This window comes from Stegodyphus dumicola, chromosome 11, assembly GCF_044657685.1.
Source record: "Stegodyphus dumicola isolate Sdum_Otavi_A_Nest chromosome 11, ASM4465768v1".
Taxonomy (NCBI): Eukaryota; Metazoa; Arthropoda; class Arachnida; order Araneae; family Eresidae; genus Stegodyphus; species Stegodyphus dumicola.
Genome location: NC_140778.1, coordinates 30695994 through 30718566, shown reverse-complemented (window position 1 = coordinate 30718566; position 22573 = coordinate 30695994).

Genomic DNA, 22573 nt, shown 5'->3' with positions numbered 1-22573 from the left:
TTCAGAACAGCAAAAACCTATTGCCTCTAACACTGCCGCCCGAACTAAAAGGGTTTTTATAATAATTGTGTAGCTTCTTCGAAAGGTTAGGGATGTCCTCTGTGGAGCAGTTGGAAATATATTTCACATATCAAAACAGTAAAAACCTATTGTCTCTAACACTGGCGCCCGAACTAAAAGGTTGTGTATACAATTGGGCTAATACCTTCAACAGAAAAGCCTCTGTGGTGTCCTCCCTGGAGCAGTTGGAACTACATTTGAGAACAGCAAAAACTTATTGCCTCTAACACTGGCGCCCGAACTAAAAGGGTTTGTATAATAATTGTGTAGCTTCTTCGAAAGGTTTGTGATGTCTTCTGTGGAGCAGTTGGAAATACATTTCATATATCAAAACAGTAAAAAAACTATTGACTCTAACACTGGCGCCCGAACTAAAAGGTTGTGGATACAATTGAGCTAATACCTTCAACGGAAAAGCCTCTGTGGTGACCTCCCTGGAGCAGTTGGAACTACATTTCAGAAGAGCAAAAACCTATTGCCTCTAACACTGGCGCCCGAACTAAAAGGGTTTGTATAATAATTGTGTAGCTTCTTCGAAAGTTTTGTGATGTCCTCTGTAGAGCACTTGGAAATACATTTCATATATCAAAACAGTAAAAACCTATTGACTCTAACACTGGCACCCGAACATAAAGGATGTGTATACAATTGGGCTAATACCTTCAACGGAAAAGCCTCTGTGGTGTCCTCCATGGAGCAGTTGGAACTACATTTCAGAACAGCAAAAACCTATTGCCTCTAACACTGGCGCCCGGACTAAAAGGGTTTGTATAATATTTGGGTAGCTTCTTCGAAATGTTTGTGATGTCCTCTGTAGAGCAGTTGGAAATACATTTCATATATCAAAACAGTAAAAACCTATGGACTCTAACACTGGCGCCCGAACTTAAATGTTGTGGATACAATTGGGCTAATACCTTCAACAGAAAAGCCTCTGTGGTGTCCTCCCTGGAGCAGTTGGAACTACCTTTCCGAACAGCAAAAACCTATTGCTTCTAACACTGGCGCCCGAACTAAAAGGGTTTGTATAATAATTGGGTAGCATCTTCGAAAGGTTTGTGATGTCCTCTGTGGAGCAGTTGGAAATATATTTCACATATCAAAACAGTAAAAACCTATTGACTCTAACACTGGCGCCCGAACTAAAAGGTTGTAGATACAATTGGGCTAATACCTTCAACGGAAAAGCCTCTGTGGTGTCCTCAATGGAGCAGTTGGAACTACATTTCAGTACAGCGAAAACCTATTGCCTCTAACACTGGCGCCCGAACTAAAAGGGTTTGTATAATAATTGGGTAGCATCTTCGAAAGGTTTGTGATGTCCTCTGTGGAGCAGTTGGAAATATATTTCACATATCAAAACATTAAAAACAACCCTTTTATTTACTCTAACAATTTACTCTAACACTGGCGCCCGAACTAAAAGGGTTTGTATAATAATTGGGTAGCTTCTTCGAAAGGTTTGTGATGTCCTCTGTGAAGCAGTTCGAAATAATTTTCATATATCAAAACAGTAAAAAGCTATTGACTCTAACACTGGCGCCCGAACTAAAAGGTTGTGGATGCAATTGTGCTAATACCTTCAACGGAAAAGCCTCTGTTGTGTCCTCCCTGCAGCAGTTGGAAGTACATTTCAGAACAGCAAAAACCTATTGCCTCTAACACTGGCGCCCGAACTAAAAGGGTTTGTATAATAATTGGGTAGCTTCTTCGAAAGGTTTGTGATGTCCTCTGTGGAGCAGTTGGAAATACATTTCATATATCAAAACAGTAAAAACCTATTGACTGTAACACTGGCGCCCGAACTAAGAGGTTGTGGATACAATTGGGCTAATACTTTCAACGGAAAAGCCTCTGTGGTGTCCTCCCTGGAGCAGTTGGAACTACATTTCAGAACAGCAAAAACCTATTGCCTCTAAAACTGGCGCCCGAACTAAAAGGGTTTGTATAATAATTGGGTAGCTTCTTCGAAAGGTTTGTGATGTCCTCTGTGGAGCAGTTGGAAATACATTTCATATATAAAAACAGTAAAAACCTATTGACTCTAACACTGGCGCCCGAACTAAAAGGTGGTGGATGCAATTGTGCTAATACCTTCAACGGAAAAGCCTCTGTGGTGTCCTCCCTGCAGCAGTTGGAACTACATTTCAGAACAGCAAAAACCTATTGCCTCTAACACTGGCGCCCGAACTAAAAGGGTTTGTATAGTAATTGGGTAGCTTCTTCGAAAATTTTGTGACGTCCTCTGTGGAGCAGTTGGAAATACATTTCATATATCAAAACAATAAAAACCTATTGACTCTAACACTGGCGCCCGAAATAAAAGGTTGTGGATACAATTGGGCTAATACCTTCAACGGAAAAGCCTCTGTGGTGTCCTCCCTGGAGCAGTTGGAACTACATTTCAGAACAGCAAAAACCTACTGCCTCTAACACTGGCACCCGAACTAAAAGGGTTTGTATAATAATTGGGTAGCTTCTTCGAAAGGTTTGTGATGTCCTCTGTAGAGAAGTTGGAAATATATTTCATATATCAAAACAGTAAAAACATTTTGACTCTAACTGTGGCGCCCGAACTAAAAGGTTGTGGATACATTTGGGCTAATATCTTCAACGGAAAAGCCTCTGTGGTGTCCTTCCTCGAGCAGTTGGAAGTACATTTCAGAACAGCAAAAACCTATTGCCTCTAACACTGCCGCCCGAACTAAAAGGGTTTGTATAATAATTGGGTAGCTTCTTCGAAAGGTTTGTGATGTCCTCTGTGGAGCAGTTGGAAATACATTTCATATATCAAAACAGTAAAAACCTATTGACTCTAACACTGGCGCCCGAACTAAAAGGTTGTGGATGCAATTGTGCTAATACCTTCAACGGAAAAGCCTCTGTGGTGTCTTCCCTGGAGCAGTTGGAACTACATTTCAGAACAGCAAAAACCTACTGCCTCTAACACTGGCACCCGAACTTAAAGGGTTTGTATAATAATTGGGTAGCTCCTTCGAAAGTTTTGTGATGTCCTCTGTAGAGCAGTTTGAAATACATTTCATATATCAAAACTGTAAGAAACTTTTCACTCTAACACTGGCGCCCGAACTAAAAGGTTGTGGATACAATTGGGCTAATACCTTCAACAGAAAAGCCTCTGTAGTGTCCTCCCTGGAGCAGTTGGAACTACATTTGAGAACAGCAAAAACTTATTGCCTCTAACACTGGCGCCCGAACTAAAAGGGTTTGTATAATAATTGTGTAGCTTCTTCGAAAGGTTTGTGATGTCTTCTGTGGAGCAGTTGGAAATACATTTCATATATCAAAACAGTAAAAAAACTATTGACTCTAACACTGGCGCCCGAACTAAAAGGTTGTGGATACAATTGAGCTAATACCTTCAACGGAAAAGCCTCTGTGGTGACCTCCCTGGAGCAGTTGGAACTACATTTCAGAACAGCAAAAACCTATTGCCTCTAACACTGGCGCCCGAACTAAAAGGGTTTGTATAATAATTGTGTAGCTTCTTCGAAAGTTTTGTGACGTCCTCTGTGGAGCAGTTGGAAATACATTTCATATATCAAAACAATAAAAACCTATTGACTCTAACACTGGCGCCCGAAATAAAAGGTTGTGGATACAATTGGGCTAATACCTTCAACGGAAAAGCCTCTGTGGTGTCCTCCCTGGAGCAGTTGGAACTACATTTCAGAACAGCAAAAACCTACTGCCTCTAACACTGGCACCCGAACTAAAAGGGTTTGTATAATAATTGGGTAGCTTCTTCGAAAGGTTTGTGATGTCCTCTGTAGAGAAGTTGGAAATACATTTCATATATCAAAACAGTAAAAACATTTTGACTCTAACTGTGGCGCCCGAACTAAAAGGTTGTGGATACATTTGGGCTAATATCTTCAACGGAAAAGCCTCTGTGGTGTCCTTCCTCGAGCAGTTGGAAGTACATTTCAGAACAGCAAAAACCTATTGCCTCTAACACTGCCGCCCGAACTAAAAGGGTTTGTATAATAATTGGGTAGCTTCTTCGAAAGGTTTGTGATGTCCTCTGTGGAGCAGTTGGAAATACATTTCATATATCAAAACAGTAAAAACCTATTGACTCTAACACTGGCGCCCGAACTAAAAGGTTGTGGATGCAATTGTGCTAATACCTTCAACGGAAAAGCCTCTGTGGTGTCTTCCCTGGAGCAGTTGGAACTACATTTCAGAACAGCAAAAACCTACTGCCTCTAACACTGGCACCCGAACTTAAAGGGTTTGTATAATAATTGGGTAGCTCCTTCGAAAGTTTTGTGATGTCCTCTGTAGAGCAGTTTGAAATACATTTCATATATCAAAACAGTAAGAACCTTTTCACTCTAACACTGGCGCCCGAACTAAAAGGTTGTGGATACAATTGGGCTAATACCTTCAACGGAAAAGCCTCTGTGGTGTCCTCCCTGGAGCAGTTGGAACTACATTTCAGAACAGCAAAAACCTATTACCTCTAACACTGGCGCCCGAACTAAAAGGGTTTGTATAATAATTGGGTAGCATCTTCGAAAGGTTTGTGATGTCCTCTGTGGAGCAGTTGGAAATACATTTCATATATCAAAACAGTAAAAACCTATTGACTCTAACACTGCCGCCCAAACTAAAAGTTTGTGTGTACAATTGGGCTAATACCTTCAACGGAAAAGCCTCTGTGGTGTCCTCACTGGAGCAGTTGGAACTACATTTCAGAACAGCAAAAACCTACTGCCTCTAACACTAGCGCCCGAACTAAAAGGGTTTGTATAATAATTGGGTAGCTTCTTCGAAAGGTTTGTGATGTCCTCTGTAGAGCAGTTGGAAATACATTTCATATATCAAAACAGTAAAAACCTTTTGACTCTAACACTGGCGCCCGAACTAAAAGGTGCTGGATACAATTGGGCTAATACTTTCAACGAAAAAGCCTCTGCGTTGTCCTCCCTGGCGCAGTTGGAACTACATTTCAGAACAGCAAAAACCTATTGCCTCTAACACTGGCGCCCGAACGAAAAGGGTTTGTATAATAATTGGGTAGCTTCTTCGAAAGGTTTGTGATGTCCTCTGTGGAGCAGTTGGAAATACATTTCATATATCAATACAGTAAAAACCTATTGACTCTAACACTGGCGCCCGAACTAAAAGGTTGTGGATGCAATTGTGCTAATACCTTCAACGGAAAAGCCTCTGTGGTGTCCTCCCTGGAGCAGTTGGAACTACATTTCAGAACAGCAAAAACCTATTGCCTCTAACACTGCCGCCCGAACTAAAAGGGTTTTTATAATAATTGTGTAGCTTCTTCGAAAGGTTTGGGATGTCCTCTGTGGAGCAGTTGGAAATATATTTCACATATCAAAACAGTAAAAACCTATTGTCTCTAACACTGGCGCCCGAACTAAAAGGTTGTGTATACAATTGGGCTAATACCTTCAACAGAAAAGCCTCTGTGGTGTCCTCCCTGGAGCAGTTGGAACTACATTTCAGAACAGCAAAAACTTATTGCCTCTAACACTGGCGCCCGAACTAAAAGGGTTTGTATAATAATTGTGTAGCTTCTTCGAAAGGTTTGTGATGTCTTCTGTGGAGCAGTTGGAAATACATTTCATATATCAAAACAGTAAAAAACCTATTGACTCTAACACTGGCGCCCGAACTAAAAGGTTGTGGATACAATTGAGCTAATACCTTCAACGGAAAAGCCTCTGTGGTGTCCTCCCTGGAGCAGTTGGAACTACATTTCAGAACAGCAAAAACCTATTGCCTCTAACACTGGCGCCCGAACTAAAAGGGTTTGTATAATAATTGTGTAGCTTCTTCGAAAGTTTTGTGATGTCCTCTGTAGAGCAGTTGGAAATACATTTCATATATCAAAACAGTAAAAACCTATTGACTCTAACACTGGCACCCGAACATAAAGGATGTGTATACAATTGGTCTAATACCTTCAACGGAAAAGCCTCTGTGGTGTCCTCCCTGGAGCAGTTGGAACTACATTTCAGAACAGCAAAAACCTATTGCCTCTAACACTGGCGCCCGGACTAAAAGGGTTTGTATAATAATTGGGTAGCTTCTTCGAAAGGTTTGTGATGTCCTCTGTAGAGCAGTTGGAAATACATTTCATATATCAAAACAGTAAAAACCTATTGACTCTAACACTGGCGCCCGAACTTAAATGTTGTGGATACAATTGGGCTAATACCTTCAACGGAAAAGCCTCTGAGGTGTCCTCCCTGGAGCAGTTGGAACTACCTTTCAGAACAGCAAAAACCTATTGCTTCTAACACTGGCGCCCGAACTAAAAGGGTTTGTATAATAATTGGGTAGCATCTTCGAAAGGTTTGTGATGTCCTCTGTGGAGCAGTTGGAAATATATTTCACATATCAAAACAGTAAAAACCTATTGACTCTAATACTGGCGCCCGAACTAAAAGGTTGTAGATACAATTGGGCTAATACCTTCAACGGAAAAGCCTCTGTGGTGTCCTCAATGGAGCAGTTGGAACTACATTTCAGTACAGCGAAAACCTATTGCCTCTAACACTGGCGCCCGAACTAAAAGGGTTTGTATAATAATGGGTAGCATCTTCGAAAGGTTTGTGATGTCCTCTGTGGAGCAGTTGGAAATATATTTCACATATCAAAACATTAAAAAACCTGTTACTCTAACACTGGAGCCCGAACTAAAAGTGTTTGTATAATAATTGGGTAGCTTCTTCGAAAGGTTTGTGATGTCCTCTGTGCAGCAGTTGGAAATATATTTCATATATCAAAACAGTAAAAAGCCTATTGACTCTAACACTGGCGCCCGAACTTAAATGTTGTGGATACAATTGGGCTAATACCTTCAACGGAAAAGCCTCTGTGGTGTCCTGCCTGGAGCATTTGGAACTACCTTTCAGAACAGCAAAAACCTATTGCTTCTAACACTGGCGCCCGAACTAAAAGGGTTTGTATAATAATTGGGTAGCATCTTCGAAAGGTTTGTGATGTCCTCTGTGGAGCAGTTGGAAATCCATTTCATATATCAAAACAGTAAAGACCTATTGACTCTAACACTGGCGCTCGAACTAAAAATTTGTGGATACAATTGGGCTAATACCTTCAACAGAAAAGCCTCTGTGGTGTCCTCCCTGGAGCAGTTGGAACTACATTTCAGAACAGCAAAAACCTATTGCCTCTAAAACTGGCGCCCGAACTAAAAGGGTTTGTATAATAATTGGGTAGCTTCTTCGAAAGGTTTGTGATGTCCTCTGTGGAGCAGTTGGAAATAATTTTCATATATCAAAACAGTAAAAACCTATTGACTCTAACACTGGCGCCCGAACTAAAAGGTTGTGGATGCAATTGTGCTAATACATTCAACGGAAAAGCCTCTGTTGTGTCCTCCCTGCAGCAGTTGGAACTACATTTCAGAACAGCAAAAACCTATTGCCTCTAACACTAGCGCCCGAACTAAAAGGGTTTGTATAATAATTGGGTAGCTTCTTCGAAAGGTTTGTGATGTCCTCTGTAGAGCAGTTGGAAATACATTTCATATATCAAAACAGTAAAAACCTTTTGACTCTAACACTGGCGCCCGAACTAAAAGGTGGTGGATACAATTGGGCTAATACCTTCAACGAAAAAGCTTCTGTGGTGTCCTCCCTGGAGCAGTTGGAACTACATTTCAGAACAGCAAAAATCTATTGCCTCTAACACTGGCGCCCGAACTAAAAGGGTTTGTATAATAATTGGGTAGCTTCTTCGAAAGGTTTGTGATGTCCTCTGTGGAGCAGTTGGAAATACATTTCATATATCAAAACAGTAAAATCCTATTGACACTAACACTGGCGCCCGAACTAAAAGGGTTTGTATAATAATTGGGTAGCTTCTTCGAAAGGTTTGTGATGTCCTCTGTGGAGCAGTTGGAAATACATTTCATATATCAAAACAGTAAAAACCTATTGCCTCTAACACTGGCGCCCGAACTAAAAGGGTTTGTATAATAATTGGGTAGCTTCTTCGAAAGGTTTGTGATGTCCTCTGTGGAGCAGTTGGAAATCCATTTCATATATCAAAACAGTAAATACCTATTGACTCTAACACTGGCGCTCGAACTAAAAATTTGTGGATACAATTGGGCTAATACCTTCAACAGAAAAGCCTCTGTGGTGTCCTCCCTGGAGCAGTTGGAACTACATTTCAGAACAGCAAAAACCTATTGCCTCTAAAACTGGCGCCCGAACTAAAAGGGTTTGTATAATAATTGGGTAGCTTCTTCGAAAGGTTTGTGATGTCCTCTGTGGAGCAGTTGGAAATAATTTTCATATATCAAAACAGTAAAAACCTATTGACTCTAACACTGGCGCCCGAACTAAAAGGTTGTGGATGCAATTGTGCTAATACATTCAACGGAAAAGCCTCTGTTGTGTCCTCCCTGCAGCAGTTGGAACTACATTTCAGAACAGCAAAAACCTATTGCCTCTAACACTAGCGCCCGAACTAAAAGGGTTTGTATAATAATTGGGTAGCTTCTTCGAAAGGTTTGTGATGTCCTCTGTAGAGCAGTTGGAAATACATTTCATATATCAAAACAGTAAAAACCTTTTGACTCTAACACTGGCGCCCGAACTAAAAGGTGGTGGATACAATTGGGCTAATACCTTCAACGAAAAAGCTTCTGTGGTGTCCTCCCTGGAGCAGTTGGAACTACATTTCAGAACAGCAAAAACCTATTGCCTCTAACACTGGCGCCCGAACTAAAAGGGTTTGTATAATAATTGGGTAGCTTCTTCGAAAGGTTTGTGATGTCCTCTGTGGAGCAGTTGGAAATACATTTCATATATCAAAACAGTAAAATCCTATTGACACTAACACTGGCGCCCGAACTAAAAGGGTTTGTATAATAATTGGGTAGCTTCTTCGAAAGGTTTGTGATGTCCTCTGTGGAGCAGTTGGAAATACATTTCATATATCAAAACAGTAAAAACCTATTGCCTCTAACACTGGCGCCCGAACTAAAAGGGTTTGTATAATAATTGGGTAGCTTCTTCGAAAGGTTTGTGATGTCCTCTGTGGAGCAGTTGGAAATACATTTCATATATCAAAACAGTAAAAAACCTATTGACTCTAACATTGGCGCCCGAAATAAAAGGGTTTGTATAATAATTGGGTAGCTTCTTCGAAAGGTTTGTGATGTCCTCTGTGGAGCAGTTGGAAATACATTTCATATATCAAAACAGTAAAAACCTATTGACTGTAACACTGGCGCCCGAACTAAGAGGTTGTGGATACAATTGGGCTAATACCTTCAACAGAAAAGCCTCTGTGGTGTCCTCCCTGGAGCAGTTGGAACTACATTTCAGAACAGCAAAAACCTATTGCCTCTAAAACTGGCGCCCGAACTAAAAGGGTTTGTATAATAATTGGGTAGCTTCTTCGAAAGGTTTGTGATGTCCTCTGTGGAGCAGTTGGAAATAATTTTCATATATCAAAACAGTAAAAACCTATTGACTCTAACACTGGCGCCCGAACTAAAAGGTTGTGGATGCAATTGTGCTAATACCTTCAACGGAAAAGCCTCTGTTGTGTCCTCCCTGCAGCAGTTGGAACTACATTTCAGAACAGCAAAAACCTATTGCCTCTAAAACTGGCGCCCGAACTAAAAGGGTTTGTATAATAATTGGGTAGCTTCTTCGAAAGGTTTGCGATGTCCTCTGTGGAGCAGTTGGAAATACATTTCATATATCAAAACAGTAAAAACCTATTGCCTCTAACACTGGCGCCCCATCTAAAAGGGTTTGTATAATAATTGGGTAGCTTCTTCGAAAGGTTTGTAATGTCCTCTGTGGAGCAGTTGGAAATACATTTCATATATCAAAACAGTAAAAAACCTATTGATTCTAACACTGGCGCCCGAACTAAAAGGGTTTGTATAATAATTGGGTAGCTTCTTCGAAAGGTTTGTGATGTCCTCTGTGGAGCAGTTGGAAATACATTTCATATATCAAAACAGTAAAAACCTATTGACTGTAACACTGGCGCCCGAACTAAGAGGTTGTGGATACAATTGGGCTAATACTTTCAACGGAAAAGCCTCTGTGGTGTCCTCCCTGGAGCAGTTGGAACTACATTTCAGAACAGCAAAAACCTATTGCCTCTAAAACTGGCGCCCGAACTAAAAGGGTTTGTATAATAATTGGGTAGCTTCTTCGAAAGGTTTGTGATGTCCTCTGTGGAGCAGTTGGAAATGCATTTCATATATAAAAACAGTAAAAACCTATTGACTCTAACACTGGCGCCCGAACTAAAAGGTGGTGGATGCAATTGTGCTAATACCTTCAACGGAAAAGCCTCTGTGGTGTCCTCCCTGCAGCAGTTGGAACTACATTTCAGAACAGCAAAAACCTATTGCCTCTAACACTGGCGCCCGAAATAAAAGGGTTTGTATAGTAATTGGGTAGCTTCTTCGAAAATTTTGTGACGTCCTCTGTGGAGCAGTTGGAAATACATTTCATATATCAAAACAATAAAAACCTATTGACTCTAACACTGGCGCCCGAAATAAAAGGTTGTGGATACAATTGGGCTAATACCTTCAACGGAAAAGCCTCAGTGGTGTCCTCCCTGGAGCAGTTGGAACTACATTTCAGAACAGCAAAAACCTACTGCCTCTAACACTGGCACCCGAACTAAAAGGGTTTGTATAATAATTGGGTAGCTTCTTCGAAAGGTTTGTGATGTCCTCTGTAGAGAAGTTGGAAATACATTTCATATATCAAAACAGTAAAAACATTTTGACTCTAACTGTGGCGCCCGAACTAAAAGGTTGTGGATACATTTGGGCTAATATCTTCAACGGAAAAGCCTCTGTGGTGTCCTTCCTCGAGCAGTTGGAAGTACATTTCAGAACAGCAAAAACCTATTGCCTCTAACACTGCCGCCCGAACTAAAAGGGTTTGTATAATAATTGGGTAGCTTCTTCGAAAGGTTTGTGATGTCCTCTGTGGAGCAGTTGGAAATACATTTCATATATCAAAACAGTAAAAACCTATTGACTCTAACACTGGCGCCCGAACTAAAAGGTTGTGGATGCAATTGTGCTAATACCTTCAACGGAAAAGCCTCTGTGGTGTCTTCCCTGGAGCAGTTGGAACTACATTTCAGAACAGCAAAAACCTACTGCCTCTAACACTGGCACCCGAACTTAAAGGGTTTGTATAATAATTGGGTAGCTCCTTCGAAAGTTTTGTGATGTCCTCTGTAGAGCAGTTTGAAATACATTTCATATATCAAAACAGTAAGAACCTTTTCACTCTAACACTGGCGCCCGAACTAAAAGTTTGTGGATACAATTGGGCTAATACCTTCAACGGAAAAGCCTCTGTGGTGTCCTCCCTGGAGCAGTTGGAACTACATTTCAGAACAGCAAAAACCTATTGCCTCTAACACTGGCGCCCGAACGAAAAGGGTTTGTATAATAATTGGGTAGCTTCTTCGAAAGGTTTGTGATGTCCTCTGTGGAGCAGTTGGAAATACATTTCATATATCAAAACAGTAAAAACCTATTGACTCTAACACTGCCGCCCAAACTAAAAGTTTGTGTGTACAATTGGGCTAATACCTTCAACGGAAAAGCCTCTGTGGTGTCCTCACTGGAGCAGTTGGAACTACATTTCAGAACAGCAAAAACCTACTGCCTCTAACACTAGCGCCCGAACTAAAAGGGTTTGTATAATAATTGGGTAGCTTCTTCGAAAGGTTTGTGATGTCCTCTGTAGAGCAGTTGGAAATACATTTCATATATCAAAACAGTAAAAACCTTTTGACTCTAACACTGGCGCCCGAACTAAAAGGTGCTGGATACAATTGGGCTAATACTTTCAACGAAAAAGCCTCTGCGTTGTCCTCCCTGGCGCAGTTGAAACTACATTTCAGAACAGGAAAAACCTATTGCCTCTAACACTGGCGCCCGAACGAAAAGGGTTTGTATAATAATTGGGTAGCTTCTTCGAAAGGTTTGTGATGTCCTCTGTGGAGCAGTTGGAAATACATTTCATATATCAATACAGTAAAAACCTATTGACTCTAACACTGGCGCCCGAACTAAAAGGTTGTGGATGCAATTGTGCTAATACCTTCAACGGAAAAGCCTCTGTGGTGTCCTCCCTGGAGCAGTTGGAACTACATTTCAGAACAGCAAAAACCTATTGCCTCTAACACTGCCGCCCGAACTAAAAGGGTTTTTATAATAATTGTGTAGCTTCTTCGAAAGGTTTGGGATGTCCTCTGTGGAGCAGTTGGAAATATATTTCACATATCAAAACAGTAAAAACCTATTGTCTCTAACACTGGCGCCCGAACTAAAAGGTTGTGTATACAATTGGGCTAATACCTTCAACAGAAAAGCCTCTGTGGTGTCCTCCCTGGAGCAGTTGGAACTACATTTCAGAACAGCAAAAACTTATTGCCTCTAACACTGGCGCCCGAACTAAAAGGGTTTGTATAATAATTGTGTAGCTTCTTCGAAAGGTTTGTGATGTCCTCTGTGGAGCAGTTGGAAATACATTTCATATATCAAAACAGTAAAAAACCTATTGACTCTAACACTGGCGCCCGAACTAAAAGGTTGTGGATACAATTGAGCTAATACCTTCAACGGAAAAGCCTCTGTGGTGTCCTCCCTGGAGCAGTCGGAACTACATTTCAGAACAGCAAAAACCTATTGCCTCTAACACTGGCGCCCGAACTAAAAGGGTTTGTATAATAATTGTGTAGCTTCTTCGAAAGTTTTGTGATGTCCTCTGTAGAGCAGTTGGAAATACATTTCATATATAAAAACAGTAAAAACCTATTGACTCTAACACTGGCACCCGAACATAAAGGATGTGTATACAATTGGGCTAATACCTTCAACGGAAAAGCCTCTGTGGTGTCCTCCCTGGAGCAGTTGGAACTACATTTCAGAACAGCAAAAACCTATTGCCTCTAACACTGGCGCCCGGACTAAAAGGGTTTGTATAATAATTGGGTAGCTTCTTCGAAAGGTTTGTGATGTCCTCTGTGGAGCAGTTGGAAATAATTTTCATATATCAAAACAGTAAAAACCTATTGACTCTAACACTGGCGCCCGAACTAAAAGGTTGTGGATGCAATTGTGCTAATACCTTCAACGGAAAAGCCTCTGTTGTGTCCTCCCTGCAGCAGTTGGAACTACATTTCAGAACAGCAAAAACCTATTGCCTCTAAAACTGGCTTCCGAACTAAAAGGGTTTGTATAATAATTGGGTAGCTTCTTCGAAAGGTTTGCGATGTCCTCTGTGGAGCAGTTGGAAATACATTTCATATATCAAAACAGTAAAAACCTATTGCCTCTAACACTGGCGCCCCATCTAAAAGGGTTTGTATAATAATTGGGTAGCTTCTTCGAAAGGTTTGTAATGTCCTCTGTGGAGCAGTTGGAAATACATTTCATATATCAAAACAGTAAAAAACCTATTGATTCTAACACTGGCGCCCGAACTAAAAGGGTTTGTATAATAATTGGGTAGCTTCTTCGAAAGGTTTGTGATGTCCTCTGTTGAGCAGTTGGAAATACATTTCATATATCAAAACAGTAAAAACCTATTGACTGTAACACTGGCGCCCGAACTAAGAGGTTGTGGATACAATTGGGCTAATACTTTCAACGGAAAAGCCTCTGTGGTGTCCTCCCTGGAGCAGTTGGAACTACATTTCAGAACAGCAAAAACCTATTGCCTCTAAAACTGGCGCCCGAACTAAAAGGGTTTGTATAATAATTGGGTAGCTTCTTCGAAAGGTTTGTGATGTCCTCTGTGGAGCAGTTGGAAATACATTTCATATATAAAAACAGTAAAAACCTATTGACTCTAACACTGGCGCCCGAACTAAAAGGTGGTGGATGCAATTGTGCTAATACCTTCAACGGAAAAGCCTCTGTGGTGTCCTCCCTGCAGCAGTTGGAACTACATTTCAGAACAGCAAAAACCTATTGCCTCTAACACTGGCGCCCGAAATAAAAGGGTTTGTATAGTAATTGGGTAGCTTCTTCGAAAATTTTGTGACGTCCTCTGTGGAGCAGTTGGAAATACATTTCATATATCAAAACAATAAAAACCTATTGACTCTAACACTGGCGCCCGAAATAAAAGGTTGTGGATACAATTGGGCTAATACCTTCAACGGAAAAGCCTCAGTGGTGTCCTCCCTGGAGCAGTTGGAACTACATTTCAGAACAGCAAAAACCTACTGCCTCTAACACTGGCACCCGAACTAAAAGGGTTTGTATAATAATTGGGTAGCTTCTTCGAAAGGTTTGTGATGTCCTCTGTAGAGAAGTTGGAAATACATTTCATATATCAAAACAGTAAAAACATTTTGACTCTAACTGTGGCGCCCGAACTAAAAGGTTGTGGATACATTTGGGCTAATATCTTCAACGGAAAAGCCTCTGTGGTGTCCTTCCTCGAGCAGTTGGAAGTACATTTCAGAACAGCAAAAACCTATTGCCTCTAACACTGCCGCCCGAACTAAAAGGGTTTGTATAATAATTGGGTAGCTTCTTCGAAAGGTTTGTGATGTCCTCTGTGGAGCAGTTGGAAATACATTTCATATATCAAAACAGTAAAAACCTATTGACTCTAACACTGGCGCCCGAACTAAAAGGTTGTGGATGCAATTGTGCTAATACCTTCAACGGAAAAGCCTCTGTGGTGTCTTCCCTGGAGCAGTTGGAACTACATTTCAGAACAGCAAAAACCTACTGCCTCTAACACTGGCACCCGAACTTAAAGGGTTTGTATAATAATTGGGTAGCTCCTTCGAAAGTTTTGTGATGTCCTCTGTAGAGCAGTTTGAAATACATTTCATATATCAAAACAGTAAGAACCTTTTCACTCTAACACTGGCGCCCGAACTAAAAGTTTGTGGATACAATTGGGCTAATACCTTCAACGGAAAAGCCTCTGTGGTGTCCTCCCTGGAGCAGTTGGAACTACATTTCAGAACAGCAAAAACCTATTGCCTCTAACACTGGCGCCCGAACGAAAAGGGTTTGTATAATAATTGGGTAGCTTCTTCGAAAGGTTTGTGATGTCCTCTGTGGAGCAGTTGGAAATACATTTCATATATCAAAACAGTAAAAACCTATTGACTCTAACACTGCCGCCCAAACTAAAAGTTTGTGTGTACAATTGGGCTAATACCTTCAACGGAAAAGCCTCTGTGGTGTCCTCACTGGAGCAGTTGGAACTACATTTCAGAACAGCAAAAACCTACTGCCTCTAACACTAGCGCCCGAACTAAAAGGGTTTGTATAATAATTGGGTAGCTTCTTCGAAAGGTTTGTGATGTCCTCTGTAGAGCAGTTGGAAATACATTTCATATATCAAAACAGTAAAAACCTTTTGACTCTAACACTGGCGCCCGAACTAAAAGGTGCTGGATACAATTGGGCTAATACTTTCAACGAAAAAGCCTCTGCGTTGTCCTCCCTGGCGCAGTTGGAACTACATTTCAGAACAGCAAAAACCTATTGCCTCTAACACTGGCGCCCGAACGAAAAGGGTTTGTATAATAATTGGGTAGCTTCTTCGAAAGGTTTGTGATGTCCTCTGTGGAGCAGTTGGAAATACATTTCATATATCAATACAGTAAAAACCTATTGACTCTAACACTGGCGCCCGAACTAAAAGGTTGTGGATGCAATTGTGCTAATACCTTCAACGGAAAAGCCTCTGTGGTGTCCTCCCTGGAGCAGTTGGAACTACATTTCAGAACAGCAAAAACCTATTGCCTCTAACACTGCCGCCCGAACTAAAAGGGTTTTTATAATAATTGTGTAGCTTCTTCGAAAGGTTTGGGATGTCCTCTGTGGAGCAGTTGGAAATATATTTCACATATCAAAACAGTAAAAACCTATTGTCTCTAACACTGGCGCCCGAACTAAAAGGTTGTGTATACAATTGGGCTAATACCTTCAACAGAAAAGCCTCTGTGGTGTCCTCCCTGGAGCAGTTGGAACTACATTTCAGAACAGCAAAAACTTATTGCCTCTAACACTGGCGCCCGAACTAAAAGGGTTTGTATAATAATTGTGTAGCTTCTTCGAAAGGTTTGTGATGTCCTCTGTGGAGCAGTTGGAAATACATTTCATATATCAAAACAGTAAAAAACCTATTGACTCTAACACTGGCGCCCGAACTAAAAGGTTGTGGATACAATTGAGCTAATACCTTCAACGGAAAAGCCTCTGTGGTGTCCTCCCTGGAGCAGTCGGAACTACATTTCAGAACAGCAAAAACCTATTGCCTCTAACACTGGCGCCCGAACTAAAAGGGTTTGTATAATAATTGTGTAGCTTCTTCGAAAGTTTTGTGATGTCCTCTGTAGAGCAGTTGGAAATACATTTCATATATCAAAACAGTAAAAACCTATTGACTCTAACACTGGCACCCGAACATAAAGGATGTGTATACAATTGGGCTAATACCTTCAACGGAAAAGCCTCTGTGGTGTCCTCCCTGGAGCAGTTGGAACTACATTTCAGAACAGCAAAAACCTATTGCCTCTAACACTGGCGCCCGGACTAAAAGGGTTTGTATAATAATTGGGTAGCTTCTTCGAAAGGTTTGTGATGTCCTCTGTAGAGCAGTTGGAAATACATTTCATATATCAAAACAGTAAAAACCTATTGACTCTAACACTGGCGCCCGAACTTAAATGTTGTGGATACAATTGGGCTAATACCTTCAACGGAAAAGCCTCTGAGGTGTCCTCCCTGGAGCAGTTGGAACTACCTTTCAGAACAGCAAAAACCTATTGCTTCTAACACTGGCGCCCGAACTAAAAGGGTTTGTATAATAATTGTGTAGCATCTTCGAAAGGTTTGTGATGTCCTCTGTGGAGCAGTTGGAAATATATTTCACATATCAAAACAGTAAAAACCTATTGACTCTAATACTGGCGCCCGAACTAAAAGGTTGTAGATACAATTGGGCTAATACCTTCAACGGAAAAGCCTCTGTGGTGTCCTCAATGGAGCAGTTGGAACTACATTTCAGTACAGCGAAAACCTATTGCCTCTAACACTGGCGCCCGAACTAAAAGGGTTTGTATAATAATGGGTAGCATCTTCGAAAGGTTTGTGATGTCCTCTGTGGAGCAGTTGGAAATATATTTCACATATCAAAACATTAAAAAACCTGTTACTCTAACACTGGAGCCCGAACTAAAAGTGTTTGTATAATAATTGGGTAGCTTCTTCGAAAGGTTTGTGATGTCCTCTGTGCAGCAGTTGGAAATATATTTCATATATCAAAACAGTAAAAAGCCTATTGACTCTAACACTGGCGCCCGAACTTAAATGTTGTGGATACAATTGGGCTAATACCTTCAACGGAAAAGCCTCTGTGGTGTCCTGCCTGGAGCAGTTGGAACTACCTTTCAGAACAGCAAAAACCTATTGCTTCTAACACTGGCGCCCGAACTAAAAGGGTTTGTATAATAATTGGGTAGCATCTTCGAAAGGTTTGTGATGTCCTCTGTGGAGCAGTTGGAAATCCATTTCATATATCAAAACAGTAAAGACCTATTGACTCTAACACTGGCGCTCGAACTAAAAATTTGTGGATACAATTGGGCTAATACCTTCAACAGAAAAGCCTCTGTGGTGTCCTCCCTGGAGCAGTTGGAACTACATTTCAGAACAGCAAAAACCTATTGCCTCTAAAACTGGCGCCCGAACTAAAAGGGTTTGTATAATAATTGGGTAGCTTCTTCGAAAGGTTTGTGATGTCCTCTGTGGAGCAGTTGGAAATAATTTTCATATATCAAAACAGTAAAAACCTATTGACTCTAACACTGGCGCCCGAACTAAAAGGTTGTGGATGCAATTGTGCTAATACATTCAACGGAAAAGCCTCTGTTGTGTCCTCCCTGCAGCAGTTCGAACTACATTTCAGAACAGCAAAAACCTATTGCCTCTAACACTAGCGCCCGAACTAAAAGGGTTTGTATAATAATTGGGTAGCTTCTTCGAAAGGTTTGTGATGTCCTCTGTAGAGCAGTTGGAAATACATTTCATATATCAAAACAGTAAAAACCTTTTGACTCTAACACAGGCGCCCGAGCTAAAAGGTGGTGGATACAATTGGGCTAATACCTTCAACGAAAAAGCTTCTGTGGTGTCCTCCCTGGAGCAGTTGGAACTACATTTCAGAACAGCAAAAACCTATTGCCTCTAACACTGGCGCCCGAACTAAAAGGGTTTGTATAATAATTGGGTAGCTTCTTCGAAAGGTTTGTGATGTCCTCTGTGGAGCAGTTGGAAATACATTTCATATATCAAAACAGTAAAATCCTATTGACACTAACACTGGCGCCCGAACTAAAAGGGTTTGTATAATAATTGGGTAGCTTCTTCGAAAGGTTTGTGATGTCCTCTGTGGAGCAGTTGGAAATACATTTCATATATCAAAACAGTAAAAACCTATTGCCTCTAACACTGGCGCCCGAACTAAAAGGGTTTGTATAATAATTGGGTAGCTTCTTCGAAAGGTTTGTGATGTCCTCTGTGGAGCAGTTGGAAATCCATTTCATATATCAAAACTGTAAAGACCTATTGACTCTAACACTGGCGCTCGAACTAAAAATTTGTGGATACAATTGGGCTAATACCTTCAACAGAAAAGCCTCTGTGGTGTCCTCCCTGGAGCAGTTGGAACTACATTTCAGAACAGCAAAAACCTATTGCCTCTAAAACTGGCGCCCGAACTAAAAGGGTTTGTATAATAATTGGGTAGCTTCTTCGAAAGGTTTGTGATGTCCTCTGTGGAGCAGTTGGAAATAATTTTCATATATCAAAACAGTAAAAACCTATTGACTCTAACACTGGCGCCCGAACTAAAAGGTTGTGGATGCAATTGTGCTAATACATTCAACGGAAAAGCCTCTGTTGTGTCCTCCCTGCAGCAGTTGGAACTACATTTCAGAACAGCAAAAACCTATTGCCTCTAACACTAGCGCCCGAACTAAAAGGGTTTGTATAATAATTGGGTAGCTTCTTCGAAAGGTTTGTGATGTCCTCTGTAGAGCAGTTGGAAATACATTTCATATATCAAAACAGTAAAAACCTTTTGACTCTAACACTGGCGCCCGAACTAAAAGGTGGTGGATACAATTGGGCTAATACCTTCAACGAAAAAGCTTCTGTGGTGTCCTCCCTGGAGCAGTTGGAACTACATTTCAGAACAGCAAAAACCTATTGCCTCTAACACTGGCGCCCGAACTAAAAGGGTTTGTATAATAATTGGGTAGCTTCTTCGAAAGGTTTGTGATGTCCTCTGTGGAGCAGTAGGAAATACATTTCATATATCAAAACAGTAAAATCCTATTGACACTAACACTGGCGCCCGAAATAAAAGGGTTTGTATAATAATTGGGTAGCTTCTTCGAAAGGTTTGTGATGTCCTCTGTGGAGCAGTTGGAAATACATTTCATATATCAAAACAGTAAAAACCTATTGCCTCTAACACTGGCGCCCGAACTAAAAGGGTTTGTATAATAATTGGGTAGCTTCTTCGAAAGGTTTGTGATGTCCTCTGTGGAGCAGTTGGAAATACATTTCATATATCAAAACAGTAAAAAACCTATTGACTCTAACATTGGCGCCCGAAATAAAAGGGTTTGTATAATAATTGGGTAGCTTCTTCGAAAGATTTGTGATGTCCTCTGTGGAGCAGTTGGAAATACATTTCATATATCAAAACAGTAAAAACCTATTGACTGTAACACTGGCGCCCGAACTAAGAGGTTGTGGATACAATTGGGCTAATACCTTCAACAGAAAAGCCTCTGTGGTGTCCTCCCTGGAGCAGTTGGAACTACATTTCAGAACAGCAAAAACCTATTGCCTCTAAAACTGGCGCCCGAACTAAAAGGGTTTGTATAATAATTGGGTAGCTTCTTCGAAAGGTTTGTGATGTCCTCTGTGGAGCAGTTGGAAATAATTTTCATATATCAAAACAGTAAAAACCTATTGACTCTAACACTGGCGCCCGAACTAAAAGGTTGTGGATGCAATTGTGCTAATACCTTCAACGGAAAAGCCTCTGTTGTGTCCTCCCTGCAGCAGTTGGAACTACATTTCAGAACAGCAAAAACCTATTGCCTCTAAAACTGGCGCCCGAACTAAAAGGGTTTGTATAATAATTGGGTAGCTTCTTCGAAAGGTTTGCGATGTCCTCTGTGGAGCAGTTGGAAATACATTTCATATATCAAAACAGTAAAAACCTATTGCCTCTAACACTGGCGCCCCATCTAAAAGGGTTTGTATAATAATTGGGTAGCTTCTTCGAAAGGTTTGTAATGTCCTCTGTGGAGCAGTTGGAAATACATTTCATATATCAAAACAGTAAAAAACCTATTGATTCTAACACTGGCGCCCGAACTAAAAGGGTTTGTATAATAATTGGGTAGCTTCTTCGAAAGGTTTGTGATGTCCTCTGTGGAGCAGTTGGAAATACATTTCATATATCAAAACAGTAAAATCCTATTGACACTAACACTGGCGCCCGAACTAAAAGGGTTTGTATAATAATTGGGTAGCTTCTTCGAAAGGTTTGTGATGTCCTCTGTGGAGCAGTTGGAAATACATTTCATATATCAAAACAGTAAAAACCTATTGCCTCTAACACTGGCGCCCGAACTAAAAGGGTTTGTATAATAATTGGGTAGGTTCTTCGAAAGGTTTGTGATGTCCTCTGTGGAGCAGTTGGAAATACATTTCATATATCAAAACAGTAAAAAACCTATTGACTCTAACATTGGCGCCCGAAATAAAAGGGTTTGTATAATAATTGGGTAGCTTCTTCGAAAGGTTTGTGATGTCCTCTGTGGAGCAGTTGGAAATACATTTCATATATCAAAACAGTAAAAACCTATTGACTGTAACACTGGCGCCCGAACTAAGAGGTTGTGGATACAATTGGGCTAATACCTTTAACAGAAAAGCCTCTGTGGTGTCCTCCCTGGAGCAGTTGGAACTACATTTCAGAACAGCAAAAACCTATTGCCTCTAAAACTGGCGCCCGAACTAAGAGGGTTTGTATAATAATTGGGTAGCTTCTTCGAAAGGTTTGTGATGTCCTCTGTGGAGCAGTTGGAAATAATTTTCATATATCAAAACAGTAAAAACCTATTGACTCTAACACTGGCGCCCGAACTAAAAGGTTGTGGATGCAATTGTGCTAATACCTTCAACGGAAAAGCCTCTGTTGTGTCCTCCCTGCAGTAGTTGGAACTACATTTCAGAACAGCAAAAACCTATTGCCTCTAAAACTGGCGCCCGAACTAAAAGGGTTTGTATAATAATTGGGTAGCTTCTTCGAAAGGTTTGCGATGTCCTCTGTGGAGCAGTTGGAAATACATTTCATATATCAAAACAGTAAAAACCTATTGCCTCTAACACTGGCGCCCCATCTAAAAGGGTTTGTATAATAATTGGGTAGCTTCTTCGAAAGGTTTGTAATGTCCTCTGTGGAGCAGTTGGAAATACATTTCATATATCAAAACAGTAAAAAACCTATTGATTCTAACACTGGCGCCCGAACTAAAAGGGTTTGTATAATAATTGGGTAGATTCTTCGAAAGGTTTGTGATGTCCTCTGTGGAGCAGTTGGAAATACATTTCATATATCAAAACAGTAAAATCCTATTGACACTAACACTGGCGCCCGAACTAAAAGGGTTTGTATAATAATTGGGTAGCTTCTTCGAAAGGTTTGTGATGTCCTCTGTGGAGCAGTTGGAAATACATTTCATATATCAAAACAGTAAAAACCTATTGCCTCTAACACTGGCGCCCGAACTAAAAGGGTTTGTATAATAATTGGGTAGCTTCTTCGAAAAGTTTGTGATGTCCTCTGTGGAGCAGTTGGAAATACATTTCATATATCAAAACAGTAAAAAACCTATTGAATCTAACATTGGCGCCCGAAATAAAAGGGTTTGTATAATAATTGGGTAGCTTCTTCGAAAGGTTTGTGATGTCCTCTGTGGAGCAGTTGGAAATACATTTCATATATCAAAACAGTAAAAACCTATTGACTGTAACACTGGCGCCCGAACTAAGAGGTTGTGGATACAATTGGGCTAATACCTTCAACAGAAAAGCCTCTGTGGTGTCCTCCCTGGAGCAGTTGGAACTACATTTCAGAACAGCAAAAACCTATTGCCTCTAAAACTGGCGCCCGAACTAAAAGGGTTTGTATAATAATTGGGTAGCTTCTTCGAAAGGTTTGTGATGTCCTCTGTGGAGCAGTTGGAAATAATTTTCATATATCAAAACAGTAAAAACCTATTGACTCTAACACTGGCGCCCGAACTAAAAGGTTGTGGATGCAATTGTGCTAATACCTTCAACGGAAAAGCCTCTGTTGTGTCCTCCCTGCAGTAGTTGGAACTGCATTTCAGAACAGCAAAAACCTATTGCCTCTAAAACTGGCGC